At 40.6% G+C, this 20,136-nt stretch overlaps 1 protein-coding gene across 7 annotated transcripts in view; it reads right to left on the bottom strand.

Moving 5' to 3' along the window:
- LOC107219643 overlaps positions 1-20,136 on the bottom strand; it is a 35,351-nt gene that overhangs the window by 15,097 nt on the left and 118 nt on the right. Inside the window, exon 1 of one of the 7 annotated variants that reach the window (XM_015657925.2) lies at positions 18,654-19,264. The exons of 1 other annotated variant lie outside the window; for it this stretch is intronic. The gene's annotated coding sequence lies outside the window, so the exon portion shown is untranslated. Of the gene's footprint in view, positions 1-667; positions 764-995; positions 1,059-4,724; positions 4,784-18,328; positions 18,383-18,653; positions 19,265-20,136 lie in introns of those variants that run through there. 5 more of the 7 variants (XM_046733620.1, XM_046733621.1, XM_015657926.2 and 2 more) reach the window with 5 other exon arrangements.

Raw genomic sequence — 20,136 nt, 5'->3', positions numbered from 1 at the left:
GAGAGAGAATCAAGCTTCTCCGACGAGTTTCCTAACAGTCTCTCACTCAGCGGGTATATCGTAGATTTAATCAGCTAAAGAACGCGCCGGAATCTCGTTATTCCTTCAGAGAATAGAAAATCAGTCTTAAAAATGCGATAACTCGTCGCACTGCACGGGCATTCTCGGCATCCGGTGAAATTGTATTTCTTATCGCCCTGCATCCTCTGCGGTCCAAACACTGCTCTTTATCACCACAGACACACACCGCTTTCTATTCATTCATTATTCATCCATCTTTCTTTTTTTTTATCACACACTTCTTAACGCATATTCGACTCGGCTGAGCAACGAGAACTTTAATCGTTTCGTCAACGTCAATATGCGAGTCTCGCTGGAAAACATCTATCGCGATCTGAAAATTTTACAGACACTTTTATCGATTATTCATGCTCGATGATCAGAATTGGGTGAAAAATTATTTGAATTATATTCACGGAAAGCGTTTCGAATCAATTATCATACAATGTTTATTTTCACTCTCCATCCCCGACTCGGTAAGGATTGCATAATTAAAGATTGTAATTTTTTTATTTTTGCATACACTCGTAACGTAGTGGAAACAATCGATTCGTACGAATAAAATAAAAATAAAATTAAACATATTTTATCTGTTAAATTTGCATACATCTGTAGAACAAGAGTCGGATACGTATAAATCGGTTCGAGAAACGTCGAGAGTATTCCGAAATTCCGATTTCGCGGATCGGGACTGAGGAGGGAAAGCATACGTCTCCGATGTAACTGGCCGATTGCGTTTCACCCCATTTTCACCCCGCTCGATACCTCTTCCCTGGCACCTCGTTCCCCCCTTTTATAACCTCTTCCTTTTCTTCCTTTTTCTCGTACAGCGCGCGTAGGCGTGAGAAGGCGTCCCGACGGACGATCGCGTTGTAGGAAGACGCAGCAGCGGCATCGACAAAGACTTTCCTCCCACTTATCGCATGTATAGGTACCTTAACTTACTAGCCCCCGGGTCAGTTGCGCCGCTCGCCAGCTCGTGGCCGGATGGCTGGTCCAGCCTGGCGATTGCGGCTGGGAACTGGAGGAAATCGGTGCCTCGAGCGGCGTCTACCGTTACCACGCACGCGCCTCGTTATGCAGCCTGTGTGTGCCTTTATGTGCGTCATTTTGACGGGTGTTGGTGGCTAACCAACTTCGGCAACGTTCGGACCCGTAAAACGATCGTCGACAATGTCAAAGCGTGCCTGAGCTACAATTTTTTTTTCCTCAAATGACGGTTTTTTTACTTTTTTCTGGGACTTGCGTTACGTCGTTTCTTTTTCGTTCATACATCTTTTTTCCATAAATCCTTACATCGGTCATTACGACACGGTTGGATAAAAAATTATTAGCAGGAGAGTCTTCCGCGCTCTAAATTGGAATCGTTGTTCCAACCCGTGAACTTTAGGCGAGGGAATTTTCACGCAGGGTCGATTAATTTTTTTCAGATTTTTTTTTGAAAAATTCGAGTTTTCCATTTCTTTCGGCCGATTCAACGATGCAAACGGAATTCTCAAAGTCATCGACGATACTGTAACTGCGATGAGAATTACCAGAATTATTGTAAGACGAGAAAAAAAAAAAAAAAGACGAACTGTAAATATACAGAAATCGGAGGACAAATTTTGAAGCTAATATCTGTAAATTCTCACGAGGTTTCTAAGTTGAGACGGTGTTGGAACTAAATGAAAAAAAAACAATAAAACTGATCAATTTTGAGATAGCCTGAATATTTCTTCATTCATCTTGCCATGTATCGTAAACTCAGGAGCTTTCAAAGCTTTCGCCGCGGCTAAAAGGCAGAAAGTCTCGTTAAACGAATCGAGTGGAATACAATAAGAGATGATTAGTACCAAATTCCTTCCGCAGCTCTGAACGATTGTCAAAATGAGAATAGCGGTGCCTACTTACTTAACGGAGAAAATAATGCTCGATCGGCGCGAAAAACGCCGTAGGGTTTTCTCCCGTAACGGTTCGTAATGCGCGCTTAAGCGACTATCCGCAGAAGCTCGAAAGCTACCCTCCGGGTCACCACGAGCTGACCTCACGCGGCTACGATAGCTGTTATTAATATCGGAGCTTTGATAAGCGAGATGATCAATTACGTCCCGGCACAGCGGGGACATCGCGTTTATGCTGGCCTAATATGCAAATATGATCGTTGTAAAGTCTCTTACCGATGGTGCGTGGTTTATGGACGAGCATAGGCGCATTCACGGATATAATGCGTCTAGTATATCCCATCCGTCTATAATATGTCATGTATTATATTGTGGTATGGAAAGATATTGGGTAGGTATCGTCGTACAAGGCGTAGGTAAATTTTCTCGATCGTTCGTTCGTTCGTTCTCAAAGAGGCGGATCTTATCTCGATTTACACATTTGTTATGTCATTCTGTATATATGCAGATTACCTGCCCATATATATTTCCGACATTATACTCGGCGACAGGTGTTATTATACACGTATACTCGACAAGAGAATCCTACGCTCTGCATTGTATCGTTTCACATTCCAGGACTTGTCGTTTTTTCATTCCGCGTGACATTTTTTTTTTTTGTTTTTGTTTTTTGTTTTCTTCCAACCGATTTTGTAACGTCATCGTTTCAATGAAATCTTGGGCTCGGTTTAACGTTATTTTCACACAGTTTATTCGATGCACCGATTCATCGCGTACAATGTAAAAGGCATCAAGGTTTCATTTGTAGCATTGATTCTTGGTCGGAATCGTAAAAGCTGATTTAATGTAAAATAAAATTAGACGAGTATCCAGAAGATGCAGGCGTTGTACGTCAGACATTGTCGCCCATCTATTGCCGAGAATTAATACAAGGCACTGGGCCGCATTTATCACCGCGGGCTTTCTTTTCCGCTTGCTTAGGCACGCCCTGATCCGTACGCAAAGACACAACTAGCCTGTGTGATGAAAATACGTCGAGGAGTTTCGGTACCGATGGATATAAGCATACCTACCTGTAGCAAGGCTCCCAATTTAACGTGTACAGAATCAATTACCAAGTGTTTAGTCTCTGCGGGTGTGGCAAATGGTTTTTTACGTCGATGTAGGTCGACACACGTTCGTATTCTCAATATGCGGCTGAACGACGATTTGCGGGGGACGGAAAACGATAATCCCGAGTAAAAGCACGTCGAAAGCTCCCGTCTTGTCATCTAAGTAATCTTACACTCGGCTAGTGGAATATGGTGGCAGATATTGTCGAGGATCGTGAGAATCGCAAGAGAACACAAGTAAGCTCGAATAACGAGAAGAAGAAGAAGAAGAAGAAGAAGAAGGAGAAGAAGCTGCCGTTCGGCGTGAGATTTGCGATATTGAGAATGCGAAAACGGAACGTTTCACGTCAATATAACAAGCACGGGCCTTCGTGAATTAAGGCCAACGTTGTGCGGAAGGAGTTCAAACATTTTACATAATGGCTTCTCCTCGGGAATTCAGACACGGGTTACCGGCAGTCCAGGGCTCAAGAAAATATCTCTCTTTCTCTCTCTCTCCCTCTCTCTCTCTCTCTTTTTCCTTTCTTTCTACCTTCGGAATTTCACTCGTATGATGAACAGGATTTGTAAGATAGCAAAAATTTGATATACGGACCAACCTTCGAGACGCTTTAATACTGCGAAATGTTACTCCTTTGAGTAGGTGCAATGAATCGATCGTTTAGAGAAATTGTGAAACTCAATTTGGAAGAAACGTGAGACAGTGTACGAATTTTGAGAAAAAAAAAAATTCTTTAATAATATTTTGTCGGTTATTTCAAAGTCCGGGAGGAACAAGGTTTTTGACTAGATCATTTTTAAATATGTATGACTGATGCCGTTAATTATGGGTAAACCGCCATGTTGGAAAAATTCAATTTGGCTACAATTTCGGTATTTCATGATGTGTACTAAGGTATGAAAGTCTTTCAAATTTTAAACTTCTAGGCCCTACCGTTTACGAGAAACACGTTGATGAGTTTTTGATTTTTCTTCCATCACATATTTCACTTCAAATTTTCAGCATCTCTTCGTAGAAAAAAAAATATGGACCACTATGTATTTTGTGTAAAAAAGTCTGATCTTTTCAAATTTTAAAATCATTTTCGGATAGATTGTCAGCAATAGCCAAAAAAAAAAACCGCAATTTCCAAAGAAAAACAAAAAAAAACATTCTTTAAGATTCCGCAAAGAAGGAAAATATCTTAATAATTGAACTGAAAAGCTGGGAATTTTTGCGTAAGGTCTCTAGATTTTCGAGTACGACGAAATCGAGTATGATCTGAATTTGGGTAAAACTTTTACGCGTTTTGGGAGTGAAAAATAAAATGAACACGATCTTCCGCGCAACTAAGAACGCTCATCTTTTCACAGAATCTTCCATTTAACCGAAACAAACTTTCCAGGGAATGCCAAACGGTGAAGAATGGTAAACAATATTTTTCCGAAACACTCCAATATCACATACATCCGTAAGATACAGGTAAAAATCACTTTGACGAATGCTGCAGAGACATTAATTAAACATGTGTTGCGAGTAAAATACTGCAGATACAATCAAACGTATCGGTGATACTTGCGAGGCTTTATAAATTAGTGAAAAATTTGGAATGAAGTAACGTAGTAAAAAAATTGAAGCAAAACAGAGAACTCTTTTATGCAGCATCAAATCGGGGAAATAAAATCTCACCCTGATCTTCCTCGTGTAAAATGAAAAATTAAAAGAAGCCGGAAGAGTCGCCCGGATCGCGAAGTTCCCGAATGTCCTTTCGATGACTGTACGATTGCAATGATTTCCGGTATCTCGATCCGCGCGTCTGGCAGTCGGACCTGCGCTACTCGGGCGAGACAGCGTGGCTCCAGAAGCGTGATTCGTTGCCGGTTTCACTTTGTCTCCCTCCGCGTCTCATCCCGGACGATGCTGGAGGCGTTCTCCGGACGTCCATCAGCAGCTGCCTTCGGCTGGACGGCCATCGGATAGGTACACGGGCATGCATACCTGCCCGTCGTATTATTATATCTATACATGCGGCCGCTGCTTCCGGCATTGCGATGCCAGCTGGATTTAACCGGAGCCCTCTTGGAACTTAACGTAGAAAATTACCGCGAGCGAAAAGCGGAATCTCGCAGACTGCGGCTCGCCGCGTTCCTGCGGGGTATGTAACGTTTATCGGAAACTCAGAAAACCCCTCAAACTTCACTCGTACTCGTATCCCGCAGCCGAATTTTCGAGGGTGTAGACCTGGGATGGAATTCAGTTTCTCTTTTCGCTACAACTGGGATTCTGATGGTTCTAATGATCCCTAATTTACGAAACTGTAATCCCTTCAACGGCACGGTTAGTTAAACTAAATTTATATTCACAGACAATGGCCGTTTGTTCTCAGTTTCGCACGCTGCATGCATTAAGCGCCCTAATCCAATTGAAATCGCATAACATTTCCCAGAGCAATCTGTATAGTTTTACGAATTGAAACGAAATTCACAGAATTATTCGATTCTTTTTTTGTTTAATATTCTTGCCACTTAGCTGAAATTTGGTGAAACCAAGTTCTCACGTCTATATATCTTCAATTCTTCGTTTATATCGTAATAAAAAACATATTAAACGTACGAAAATTCATTTTTCTGTATGCTAAAAAATTATCAACAGAATCAATTCACGAAATTTTTTTAAGCTTTGATATTTCAATAAGAATACGGTTCAGTACAAAAACTAACGATTTTAACGAGCGCCTTTCAAACAATTTACCAAAACTGTTTTTAAAACCTGAATCAAACGTTGAATACTCAAGATAATCCCTTTTCTTTCATTTAATTCACTTAATGAAATTTCACTGAAAAATAATGCACCTGGAATTTCTATCGATCAAGCTTGATCCAAAACTCTACAATAATTGCACAAGCTTACGAAAAGTAATTAAACTTGGTATGAGCTACCCAAGAGCAAATGTGAGATTAGATATTCAACTGACAAACATTCATTGATTATCATTATCAGCCGTAAAAATAAGCGAAAACTTGATTTTTGCAACGAGGAACGCTCCTGTGAAAATACATTCACCTGGATTGAATAAGTGACTCTGCAGTATCAGTATTCCATTGGAATTAGTCTTATAGTTTCGGAAAGGGAGTGATCGGTGGCATCGGCTCACCGGCTTAACCTCGGATCAGAAGTCTCGAGACATTCCATGCACTGGCAGAGCGATCGATGAATCGATCGATCATCGAGCGAAACGAATTCCGGAGCAGAGGATCCGGTGACGTTGCATGAAGGGGCCGAGGAACGATTAGCGAAAAACGATTCTGCAATCTGGCCACGTTTCGCACGGCCTCGAACCTCACCAGCGTCTAATCTAACCCGAACTAACCGAAACTTACAGGCACAAATTGGATCAGGAACGCGCAACAACCAAAAGTTTTCACAGATACGGGACCGTTCGCCGCTTAGCCGTCCCGGAATTTTGTGCCGGGTAGATTCGATCAGACCGCAGGTGCGCGTGTTAATGACTTTGAAAACTGAGCTGAACGCTTCGCCGCATGCTGCAGATCGGGTTACAGAATGCACGAAATTCGCGATACTGGTCGGAGAAGCACCGTCGGGTATGTGTTCGGGATCGTCGAGAAGGGTGCAGAGGATCAAAACCAGAATAACCGGACAATGGAAGGGTCGAAATATCGAATTATCTATAAATCGAAAGACTCATTTCTGGATTTTCGAAGCACATAAAGGTAAAGTATAAATAAAGAAGAATATACGAAACCAAGATATCGATGACGGTCAACGTCCTACGTTTGACATCATTTTTGCCGATGTGGAGAACTTGTAGTTTTAGCAGAATATCGCTAGAGCCAGAACTAAGAAGAAGAGAAATGATCTTCATATAAGCTTGCGGGTCTGTGATTCGGTACTTTTAATTTTACCTCTCTCATCGGCCTTTGGTACCGAATTTGGTCCGTAATATATGATGCGAAACAGTATTTTCGCGATCCTGCTTCAATGTCGCTTTGATAGCTTTAACCGATCCTTCGGGATTTGAAACTATCACTTTGTAGCTTTGCTCTAACCGCTAGTGAAAATCCACAATAAATTTCGACAAGAATGCTGTGACATGATTAAATAACTTGAAGGTATAAGCCAAAAGTTTTCGGTTTTCAAACCCCGGTTAGAGTGGCCAGGAATTATTGGAGTTTCAAACTCTTTTTGTAGAGCTGGAACAACGAGCATTCGGTGACATCTGGTGAATACGTTTTGCACCATTGGCTTGTAACCCATATTTTTCAACGTGCGCGAATGAGACGTACCTAATAAAGAAGTTCGACGTCATTCAGCCTAGGCGTTGGAACAATATGCACAAGCTTCTCTTCTGTTCGAAACGCAAAATTACAAATTCCAAAAAATCTTAAGTTGTAAAGAATAAGAGAAATGTGTGAAGATGTCAGGAGATTAGATGGAGTACTCGAAGTTGACGATGATGGGAAAGTGTGCATGTGATGGAAGGTGTTGTCTCCCGAATTTTTATCATCCACTTCATTATTTGTTCATTTACTTGGTTCGTTACGCGGAGTCTTATTTATTTAACGTAAGATATATTGGTGATTTGATTAAGATGTTTCCTTTTTAGTTTTGTGAATTTCTGAAATCTCCAGCCGGTTAAATCCCGGTCTTTGGTTATCCGGAAGACTTTTCCGTTTAGATAAACCAAAGTTGCCGGAATCTCTCTGATGAACTTTTACAACAGAGGTGGAACGACTTAAATCGAATAATGAATTTAAACAAACTTTTCTGAGTCCACTTGACGATACCAGCGATATGAAATTCGTAAATAACTCTACTTATTATTCGCGAAACGTCTCAATTTCTACAACATCTTTTACCGAATCCCTTCTCGTCCCTTTTCACAACAATCCCGTGAAAATAGCGTCGTTTCTTAAACTTGAACTTATTTTCTATCAATCAAACATCTACGAATAACCAAAAATTAACTTGGAACTAATTTACAAACGATAAGCCAATAAACAAGCCATTCTTACACACGCATTCCACCCCCGAAGAAGACTACTAGGATCGTTTGAGAAAGGTCCGGTCGTCCCAACTACACCGAAGATTCTCGCATTCTCTGCCCTGAAGAAAAGTTTCCTCGGTTGGTCTCAGGCGTATAATGATTGCGTTGCCCTGCGGGGACTCCCTCCTCGGCGAATGCCATCATCGTTGAAGAGTCTGCGTGGCGGTGAAGACGGGCAGAGGAGTGTGGGTACGGGCGTAATGCCCCTGGGCCTGAATGCGTAATGCTTTTTAGCTAATATAGAACGCGGAGTCGAGGCTGCCGACCACCGAGAAGCGAAACGCAGACTTGGTTCCCGGGTGGAGAACTCATCGCCGTCGTAACGCACGACGTGCGCTGGTGTTGGTAGGTAGGTAGAGGTTACTTATCGTCGAAAGAAAGTCAGCGCGATACAAAGCTCGAGGGATCGAATTGTATTGTAATTTTATGCACGCCTTAGAGCAATTAGATTCGCACGCGAGTATACCTACCACCACCCGTACCGTACAGTGTAAGCTGGGAGTCCATTTTTACAGTCCAGGTGAATTGATCCAGGTGCTGTTAATTCGTGTCTGTGACCCGTCTCGGTATCGGATGATCGAATTACGGTCGAATCCATCGCCACGTGCGATAAAACCTTGGGCGTGGCTTTGCCCATCTGGATTTAACCCGTGTAGTACTCATCCCATATCATACTCGAGACTAATCGCTAGCCTCCAGCCCAATTATTTCTCTCCGTCATTAACCAATCGCTCGTCTCGACCAAAATACCGCTCCGCACCTTCCGCTTCTGATCAATGGCTCTACACGTGGATCAGTCTGAAAGATTGACCCATTGGATTTTCAGACTTCGTTTGCGATGAAAATTCACGCCTCTTTGGAAACGGGCGAGAACCGAAACGGGACCAACTTCTCGTAACGGACACTCGTCGCAAACGATCGGTAAGTTTGCTGAAAAATTGCCCTTCGTTCGTTTCAATGGACTGAGACGAGATTTCCTCATTCTCAATTTCGATATTCACCTTAAGTCAAGCTCCATTTGACGAGTTTTTGGACATTGCATAGCCATTGGACAGGTTGAAGGTACAGTGAGAGAAAAATATGATGAAAATTATCCCCAGCTCTTCATTCGGTGTCGCGATGAGCCGTTAAAAATGTCATCGTGACCATAAAGATGGTGAAAATTCCGACATTTTGGGTAAGTCAAGCCCGTCAATCAAGGTTGAGGCTCTAGACAATCGAACATGATGCACCACATTTTTCTCTGGATGCACCGAAGCTAATATGTATGCATGTCATGTGTCAAACTGCAGGATTTGAGCCGCAGTACGAAAAGAAATCTCGTTTCCGGCCATTTAGAAAATTCGTAAAGGCGATCGGGATCGTTCGCTCAGCCTGCGGAATTACTCGGCGGTCACGATCATTGCTCAACACGAGCAATAACGGGTGCAAAGTACCTTTGAAATAACGACGCGCAGTAACGAGAGGCGATTGTGCGGGCGCGTAGAACAACATGAGCACATCCATCCATCCACAAAAGCAGTCGGGTCCCCCTGACTACCGAAGCATTCGACTCGTATCGTACGAGTGTTGGTTTGTGGTTGGGAATATTTCTTGGTCCGCCTTGTGGTGCCGGTTCAGTCCTTTTCCATTCATGCGTCAATTTGCCTCGAGGCTGTTAGAAGGTTTAGCCGAGCCAATTGACCGACCGCCGTCTCTTTCTCTCTCCTCCTTCCACCTTCATTCCCCCGTCGCTCATCAAGGGCCTCAAGATTTAGTCTCGAGTCGACTTACCTTAAACGCGAGAAAGACGCGCGCACGCGACGTTGGAGCTATTCGCTTCCGATTCGCACGCGAAACGCGTTTAGGGAGATGAGTCGACCGGACTTCTTGAGGAAATGTTCGGAAAAGAGAAAAAATACCGTTCGAAAAATAGAACAGAATTAAAACGACATGAACGAATATGAGGAAATGGTCACGAATAATGTAAGCTATGGGATATCAACTGTGTTGTGAAAGGTTTTGTAAATAAAACGTTAAAAATTATTAAACTCCGGTGCCTTCGATGCAATTTCAATATTGTTGAGCTCATTTTACTCGTTGGCTTGATCCCGACAAAGTATATAATGAAAAATGTTCGATCAATTTTACATCGCAAAAATGTAATTTGACCTGATTTGATCATACAAATTTATTTTTATTCACACTGGAGATATCTGTTTGTAAAATATATGTCAGCCAATCCTTTGCAATCTTTTTAGTGACCGAAATAGCCCGAAAAACGTTACGCGTTAACAAACAAAAATAAAAAAAAAAACATTTTGAAACCTTTTCTCATCTTATCAAATTGTTGATACGAACTGTCTTTCGTTATCCGAATCTTCTCTGATTCGTTTCAACGATACATACACCATACAGGTGGCTTTTTTATTCGCATTCTTTATCATTGCCGCAAATCACATTGTTGAAAACTTTTCAGAGATTTTTCTCTTCTTTAACCTCAATTTTCTGCAATTATAATCACACGAGCAGCCCATCTTGAGTCGAATCCGATCGTCGATTGATTCTCTTCTATATCCTAGTTCCAATTTTCTGCTCACGTTTTCGTTCCCCTCGCCATTTAATTTATCATTTCATAAAAAATACGAGACTTTTTTTTTTTGTCTCTCGGAGGCAATTCCTGATCGCAATTCAACAAAAATATTTCACCAATTAACTCAAATTTACTGCCAAATATTTCTCGTTATATTCCCTCCAATAACAGCGTTCTCTGTCCAATTACGTACGATTTCGATACTTTTATGGAAAGTGTAACAGGATCGTAGATTTCGCTATCGCGTCGACGTTATATCGATTTCTTTCCTTATTCCACCTAGAGCTTTGTTCACCACGCCCCTTCTCATTTCGCATTAATGTATTATTTACCCACGGACAGTAATATCCCTCCCTAATCCCTTTCTGCTAGCTTCATTCGCCCGTCCAAGAACGGTTCTAACAATAAATCGTTAGTCCACTTTGTCAATATCAAAAGTGTTTTGGGTATACAGATCTTCAAGAGGAAATAAAACAGTAAGAACGCTTTTAAAGCTATAGATCCAGAAATTTATTCTCAATTCCATTTCTGTATTACATTTCTATTTCTCGTCTCGTATCAGATCCGCAAACTTCCTAACGAAAACACAAGTTAAAAAAAAAGAAAAATCGAAAAAAGACGATAAATTTAAACTGCAACTTTGAACCTATAGTTATTGTTTAAATTTTCAATCGATCATCCTGTTACGGTTGTTTTTTCTTTCTTCCTTGTTTTTTTTTTTTTTTTTATTCCTCTCAGGAAAGAATTTTACACAGCATGTGTTATACCATTCCAACTTGTGCCTCGTAAAAAAAAGTTATATATATGGATGTATACATACATGTATATAATGTTTACTGTACGTATAATATTAATTTAGCTCGCAGTGTAGAATCAGGTTTTAAATTCTATTTCCGTCTTTCGTTTTTTTCCACCTCAGCTTAATTCTTATTTTCTCTATTTTGAACTTTTTCTTTTTTGCTAATTCCCGTCGTCGCGGTGTTCGCGGTTTATATATATATTTATATATATATATATACAATATGATACAGGCCTATAGGTATGTGAAAAGTGGAATATTCAATCATTTCCGTTCTCGAACGAGCGATGATAATATTCGGGTGATTTTTATTGCTATGCCGGGGCCGTTTCAACCATGAGGCAGGCTCAAGATTATACACTCGTGATCGGCGAGATGCCCGTAGCAGATACACACCTATACATATATATATATATATATATATATATGAAGAGAAGTTTATAGTACGTTAGAAAGTTTCGAAGACGAGTTTTTATTCCTAGACAGATATATAGTTTGCTTGCCTCGCTGGTAGTTTCCCGAACGATTCGAACACTTTGTTGTACACCGCGATCAAATCTATATCGCGTCCTCGCGCTCTGGCTTTTTAATACAATCTCATACGTGTAACCACCGATCGCAAGAGATACGATTTTAATTAAGTTTCAATTATTTCACCCTATGTTGTGTATTATTTAAGAAAGAAACCTGTTCAATTCGTTCTCAAAACGCAGAGCTTATAAATGAAAAAGAGAATCAATCTTTCTGGCAAAAAATTTTTTTTTTTTTTTCTACTATCAATTCGATCAAAATTATAATGATAAGTATAAAACACGATTTTCTTACTATGTATAAATATCGTGTGACGTAATTAAGTCACATTAGGGATCGCGGTTTAAAAAGAGGGTCGACGTTCACCATTCGTGAGTGATAATTAAAAGAAGCGAAAAAACGAGAAAAAAAAAAAAAAAAAACCAACAACAAAAACAATAAAAATAAATCAAATAACCGCTAGAAATTAGATTAGCGTAGTAACTTTGTATTTACACACTTGAATATACGCATAGGTAAATATGTATCCATGCGTACGTGTTTGTATGTGTAGAGAGGTACAGGTACACGAACCTCTCGATCGCGATAGGCAATTTGGTACAGTGGGACCAAAGTGGAGTAAGTTACGTAGGTATTAAATCGAGCCAAGGCACACGTTAATTGCTCATCTCGCGAGAGGACAAGAATAAGGATAAGAAAAAAAAGAAAAAGAAAAGAAAAGAAAAAAAGACAACGAAGAGAAAAATAAAAGGGGGGAAAAAAAGGACAGACACACTGCAGTGACTGAAAAGGAGAAGAGAAATAGAAATAGAATAAAATAGTCGCGGGTAAAAACTGCCGGCAAGAGTTAAAGGCATCGGAAATGGGGGGACCCACTGATGCTTTGTGCCAAGAAGTGGCTAGCAAATAGATAATATTTACACTTTCTTCTCACGGTATAGAATCTCCTGACGGAAGATACAGCAGCCGAGTGCTTCGTTCCAAGTTCGGCAGTAGCTTTGGTTTCAAAATGCCTGCGGAGTACGTTTGAAAGAGATATTTCTTGTTACGCGTTACTTCTTTCCTCGATCTCGGTTTTCAAGAAACTTTCAATTGCCTGGATTCGACCGATCATCCTTTTGTTTTTAAGAAAATTTTAATAACGGCAAATTATTCTTTGATAAACGTAGACACCTGTGACGTAAAAAATCGTTTAATCCCAACGCGAGATGTGGAAGATTGCACCGTTCGTTCCGTTTTCAGAAATCCTTCCTCGACGTTCGAATAGATGCCATAATTCTACAGACATTCTACCTTCTCTACGCTTGACCTCTCGCCTTTCACACGACTGTACCTACTGTACGTAAATACGGGTGTAAGTCATCCTTTATGTCGACTTAAGGCCGCGTGGTGCAAATTTTCACACTTATTCCGAGTGTAATAAACCTTCCCGAGCGATACCTGATCTGCGACTTGTGCCGATGTTAGTCGATTCAGGCTTCAGTAGGCCGACGTCGACGTGATGTAGAAATATCGATGAAACTTGAAACTTATCAACTGGTTAGGAAGAACCTGATTTTACGATCAATATTGAATATAAGCGATTTCAAACAGTTTTCTGAATATACCTGTTCTTCGATTTCGAAGAAACTCGTAGTGTGACTTTAATTATTTCTTGTCTTCTGCCCCCCGCGAAATGAAAAGACTAAACCTAAAATGTACAGCTGTGTATTTTTGATAAGCGATAAAATGTTGTGGCAAGGACTGGATGCCAAATTCGTGAAATCGCACTCTTTGCGAAATCTTTTGTTTCTTTTGTAAACCTGAAATTGCCTCATTTTTTTCCAAAGTTCGACATGTTGTATTTTCAGTGCGGACCGCATAGAATTCAAAACGGCCAATCAAACGGGAATTTATGCTATTCACGACTGATTTCTCCGACTCGTGACCAGTCTCACTAATAGATTCCGTTTTCAGGAATCGTGCTGTAGGTTCTGCTCTTCTTCAAACCAAATATTCCATCGGTGTTGAAAGCTACTACGATATCTCCCAAATTGCGTACCGATTTTCAGGATTTACGTCAATTTTGAACGGTAAGATTCCCTGATTTTCACATAAGTTTTATATTTTCCACAATGATTCGAATAATAAACTGAAAATAGAATCAACGGTTGCAAGTTGTAGTCAATTTAATTTACAATCCTTGTATTTCATTCGTACTCGAATTTTTTCATTCAAAACTGAATCACACATCGTACACATTTATGCTGAAAATTTATCTAAGACTGTAAGATTATTAACGATAGATAAAAGTTTAAATTTATAATCTCGGTTGTTTTCAGAAATTAGAATTTCATGATTTTTTCAGGTAAAACAAAAATCCCAGACCATTCCATGCTTTCCAGGCAAGTACGAATATTCAGAAACTTTGACAGCATATCAAAGTAAGTTAAATTTCGAGTAAGATTGTATTTTTATTGTTCAAAGCATTGTCCGCGGATGCTTGGCACTGACGAATCGAAATAATTGCGTGGTTGTTGCAACAAAAAAATTCGCGGTAATTTCTTAATATGAATCAGTAATAAGTGTAACACTAAAAACCGTCAGTGCAAATATTACATGCAGTCGAAATCAGGGCAAAAATAGTTACAAGCCGCTGTCCAATCGTCACGTGCATACACTGAGAAAAATTTCATTTGTTACAGTAACTATAAGAATTGAATAATACAGGTATCGTTAAAAAAACTGTTTGAGCAGTGTTGGAATTACGGCAATCCGTAATTACTACTAGACTTTCCGGTAACAGCTAGAAAACTGATTCTAATTTTCTACCTAGAACTACATTTTTCGATTATGATAAAAAATGTAAATAATTAAGGACCGAGTGGTAACCGCAACTAAAAATTTCTCTCAGTGTACATGTATCATCCGATAACCAAAACTCTGGGCCAAAACACAAAAACATGCCAAGATGTCGAAGAGATGGAAATTTCTACCGTGCAAGTCACCGATGTCCGTCGAATTTGACGATCCCGCGTTTAGCAAAGGGTCGAAAACGTGGAGGGCGCACCCACGCCTCGAGACGTCTGCGTACGTTAAGCATCTCAGGTAGTAACATCGGGAGGAGCAACGGAACGGCGCATAAATTTTTGTACACTCCGCGCGTCCAGAGCTATAAAAGCGTCCGACAGACGCGGTTTCCTGGTTGTAAAGGGAGAGATATACGAACGTTACGAGACACCGGACATAAAACACCCAACGGAACTTTTCACCAAAGTACAAGGGCCCGATGCCCGGCGTCGAACTTGTCCGGCCCACAACGGTTTCGGTAAAACGGATCGGGCCCGCGAATTCGGCGACCTCCGGGTCGGGCTATCGATCTCTCCGCACCTCTCGGCTCTTTTGCACCCAGGCTAGGGAAGGTTCGACCCGGAAGAAGCTGCGACTCGGGTTTCCACCGGGAGAAGACCCTTCGGAGAACGCTGTGGTCAGTCTTTACCGACTGAGTAAAATGTCACTTATTTTTACTATTTGCCGGATACGAATGTCCGAGGTAAGGAACAAAAATTCGATTCGCGCAACGATAATCCCAAGAAAATATATAATCCTGCAATCGAATTACCATTTGTTATATTCTTTATTCATTTCCTGAAGTTGCATTATTAAAAATACGGTGTTAAATGTAACACCGAAAATATTCTATAAAAGTCAACATCATTTTGGTTTTGATTTTCAGATCACTTGGTGTCAAGAATCGAACGTTTTACACCGACGATGCTTAATCTTACACTAATCTCTGTGGACTTTTATCGAAACGGTGAATTTTCTGACAGTGTATTTTCGCGTGAAACCAAAAAGTTGTTTTTCGACCTTGCATGTATCTAGAATTGATAATAGTCAAAATAAATGGCGTTTTACTCAGGCAGTAAGGACTGACTGCAGGACTATATTAATTTTCGAAAAGTACCGCTTACACTTATTTCCAAAAAAGTCCGAGATCACGTATTTTAGGTCGTTCGGAGTGGAAACACGAGGGGAAAGAAACGATTCTTGTAATACTGTTTGCGCAAGAGCGAAGGAGCGCCCGCATAATTGATCCGGGAATTGCAGGCGGAATAAAAGCGAAGAGAAAGAGAAAGAGATAGAGAAAGAGAGAGAGAGAGATCGGTTCTGGTTGTCTTTTCCTCGAACCTGCTACCGCAGGGTTAATTCGCTCCAGACTGGGTGTGTGTTTCCAGAGTCGAGCTAAAAGCCGGGCGTGAAGAAACACTTAGCGCCCTGTCAATTAGCGGCAATCACGACCCGTGGCTAACGATCCATCCCCTGTAACACATACAGCACGGATCGGTGTGCTAATCAGCCAAAGACGTACCTGTACACACACAGTAATTGTACACAAAGTGACAGCTACGACAAAGCCTCGCTTCCCAAAGTAGTTCAAGAGAATCAATATCAGGCGCAGAGACGAGGAGGAGAACCTTAAAGGCTTGGCGATGATGCCTTGTTGTTTGTTAATTTTTATGCAAAAATAAGAAGCCGCAAGTTTTCAGATGATTTTAAGAAATCCAGTGTAATTTAACGATTCAGGTTTTCAATTAATAGCTATACTCGTTGCAACTCGTAACGTAAGATATCGGATAAAAGTGAATAAGTTGGGTCATTTTCTTCTCTCAGCAAAGTGATTTGGTTTTTTTAATCAAGCTACAATTTTAGTATGTCTAATGATCGGTTGGCTTGAAACCGTTCGGTAAATAAGTCCCTGCATCCAAGAGTGGAAAAGTATGGACGACATTTTTTATTTCGCCACAGTTAGTGTCAAGTTTTTATAACTCCCAACCGAATTCGGATGTTGTTTTTAGAGGCAAAATAAACGAGAGTGGAGTTTTTACGACATTGAATTCAGCGACACGATCCCGCGGGAAAACGGCGTGGTGATCGATTGGCATATTTGCGTGTATTAAATTTTTGTCGTCCGAGTAAACAAAAAAAAAAAGAAGAAGAAAAAAGCAGGCGCCGGTGAATATGCCGGAGGAACAATGAAAAATTACAATATCTCATCGTTCCTGCGCCATTCGGTTGACTTTCGTCGCTGAATATAAGACGTCGGAAGAACTTCCGGCGGAGAGACTTCGCGAAGTGAATAGAAAGCTGAATTTGAATATATATAATTCACGTCACGAATTGAATGACAATTGGCAGTGTCTTTCTGCTGCGGGTCGGATTGCACGCGTTGCATCCGCAATGACTGAGCTGCGGTACGTCTAGAGCTTTAAGAAAGCAGTTTGCACATCGGAGAAGCCGGCGAAAAGGCGCCGCAGTTCTGCAACAGCGGCTTGGTTAGATTTATCACTGAAAAGGAAAGATAGCGGACGTTTGCCGCATCGCATTATTCTCCGGATATATGTTTATTCGTACATGCACTTCGGCTGGTGGAATTATGCACCGGCGAATTTCTCGCTAGGCATTACGAGTCTCTGCGACTTTTTCTGTGCCGCGTGATTCGTGTACGTGTATTTGTGTAATAGGCCCATCAGCACGTACGTACCCAGTCATTCTTGCCTACAAGCTTTCTTATTTCACGATTAACATAAGTTCGATTGTTTGGTGACATCCTTACTTCTGTTACCTCCTTCTTTATTTATACGTGTTCACCTAAGGCGTTACACGTTCTCCGGTGAGAAGCTACGGAATGAAATTTCACGGGTCTTTCAAATTTCCCTGGATCCTGAACTCATTTAAAGCTCTCGATTACAGATATTTTGATCGTGTTTAATGCATACTTCGATTCAAATAAAGTCAAAGTCTGCCAGTGCGTAGATTTCCAATCGTAAAATACTGAACTTTATATGACAATCCTGGGACCCAAACCACGATTCAAGAAACTATTAAAAATTTGGATACAGGACAAGATTGTAAAGAAGTTTGATGCTGGTGTATTGATATCCAAATGATAAAAGTAAATACCAATCGAAACCTTTGGACATGTTTATTTTGTTTCAAATCCTAACTATGTTGTCGAAAATATTAAATACCTATTATCTTGTTAATTACTATACTATAAGCAATTAATATTCGTGCCAGACCAGCACACGGCTTCTATGAATCCCCTGCTAGTTGATGGGAGTTTGAATACAGTAACATCCGTTAACCTACGAATTGAAAAATTTTCCGGTAAATAAATACTCGTTCATTCGTTCATTCGTTTGACCTGTTTGAATTTTATTTCTACGCGAATAGTTCGCATGCGACGTTTTACATGCGTTTTGCAAACACACGTAAGTAAAGTGGCGTTATTATTCGATCTGGGACAAGTAGATAAAACGCTAGGAATTGTGTGTAATACATACTTTTACTTCGATTTGGAGAATCGAAATCTGCAACCGCGGTCCAGTAATAAATGTGAAAAAAAATTTAATTCAACTCTTGAATTTAATCTGCTTTCGGGTCGCGTGTACTTTTCCATTACCGATATTGTTCGATGATTGGACATGCGCGGTTTCAATTCACCTCATGCTGCATGAACACCCCGAAGGCTTTCGCAATCATGCTCCTTCTGATGCAGTCGAAAATAATAATTCGAAGTGCAGTGAAAAAGAAAATGAAATCCGAATCCATGCCTGAAAAAAAAACGATTCACCAACACCAACAGTTCGGGAAGCGAAAATTACTTACGCCGGACTATCAGAATCTTGCGTCACGTTGTTCGACGAGAAGTAAAGGATGACAAAAAATTCTTCCGACCCCTAATCTGCTTCCCTTCGGAGATTAACAAGCGTTCGGTAATTTTTCTTTCACATTCATCTTGCAGTCGTTCGAAGGATCGACGATAATATGTCGAAATAATATATAGAAAAACAATCACCGAGTTATACTCGAATCAAAATTCAACGCAACGTGGCAAAAACTGACTCTAAAACACGCGAATTAAACCGCAGTTGTACGAACGAAAAAAAAAAAAAAGAAAAGATCCAAAATTTTATCCGCACAAAAATCGGCCTGTGGACACGTGGCCCGCTCTTTTCGATTTAAAAATCCAGCTGCGATATCAGCGCCGATTTAGTATCCGGCAGATAATTTTTGAATTTCTCTTCTTCTTCTTCTTCTTCTTATTCTTATTCTTATTCTTTGCTTCTCTTTTTATCAATCGCCTCGGGGCGAATCGATCCGGTCGCGCAGTTTCGTTTTTAAATACCCGTTGACGAAAATGAGGATTGGTTAGTTGGCAAATGTGCGTGTCGCTCGCAGCGCGGATGGGAACTGACTGACTGACTGACTGACTGACTGAACCGGCAACCCGGTGGGTGACTGCCGCTGCGTCCCGGCGTCCGGCGTCCCGACGCCGCCGGACCTTTACTACTCCGAAGTCTAGACCCGCGCCTTCTCACGTGCCAACGACTCACAGCTTTCGTATTATCCGGCTTCCGGAAAGAGATGGATCTCCCTGTGTCTCTTGCCATTAATTGCGAACAATCAGCGGCTCTTAATCGCCTCCGCTTTGGGCCCAAGCCGAAGATGAACAAAAGTCGTCGATTTTCGTTTAAATCGATCATTTTTCAAACTCGATTGTTTTTTCTCAAAATCACTTTTTGCTCGTTTACTCCCACGAACGACGCGGTGCAATATCAATTTATGCATGTGATTGACGTGTCAATTATTACCAAATGAATACCTTTACCTGTGATTGAAAAATATTTTCAATGAAACTATATATCATCAAAAAACTATTCCGCTATTGAGACGACGTACTGAAAGTTACGAAATTTTCGTTTCATATGCGTAGTGTCAAAAAAATACAATTCAATCGATTAATCGATTAATTTATAGCGATTTAATCGAGTCGTGTTCGATTATTTTTTTAAACTCGATCAATCGATGCATCGATTATTTTTAGCTTAATGGCCATCGCTATCCCATATATACACTATCCCCTCCAAAATGCCGATAGAAATTATTGAGGTCTCTCTTTTTTCAAACTTCTAGCTCGTTCGACTAGAAACTCTGCACATTTATAACATCTAGGGATGACATTATCCGCTGATACAGTAGTTATTATATGTTACAAAGTGTTTCTTTTTCACGTATTGATCTTTTACTACACGTTAAATACTTTTGTTCAAATTCTAGACACTCCGCTCGTATTAAAAAGTGAAAGATT

The sequence above is a fragment of the Neodiprion lecontei genome, chromosome 3 (assembly GCF_021901455.1).
Source record: "Neodiprion lecontei isolate iyNeoLeco1 chromosome 3, iyNeoLeco1.1, whole genome shotgun sequence".
In the NCBI taxonomy this organism is placed as follows: Eukaryota; Metazoa; Arthropoda; class Insecta; order Hymenoptera; family Diprionidae; genus Neodiprion; species Neodiprion lecontei.
The sequence above is the reverse complement of the archived record's forward strand: the minus strand, read 5'-3'. Positions and strand labels throughout refer to the sequence as shown.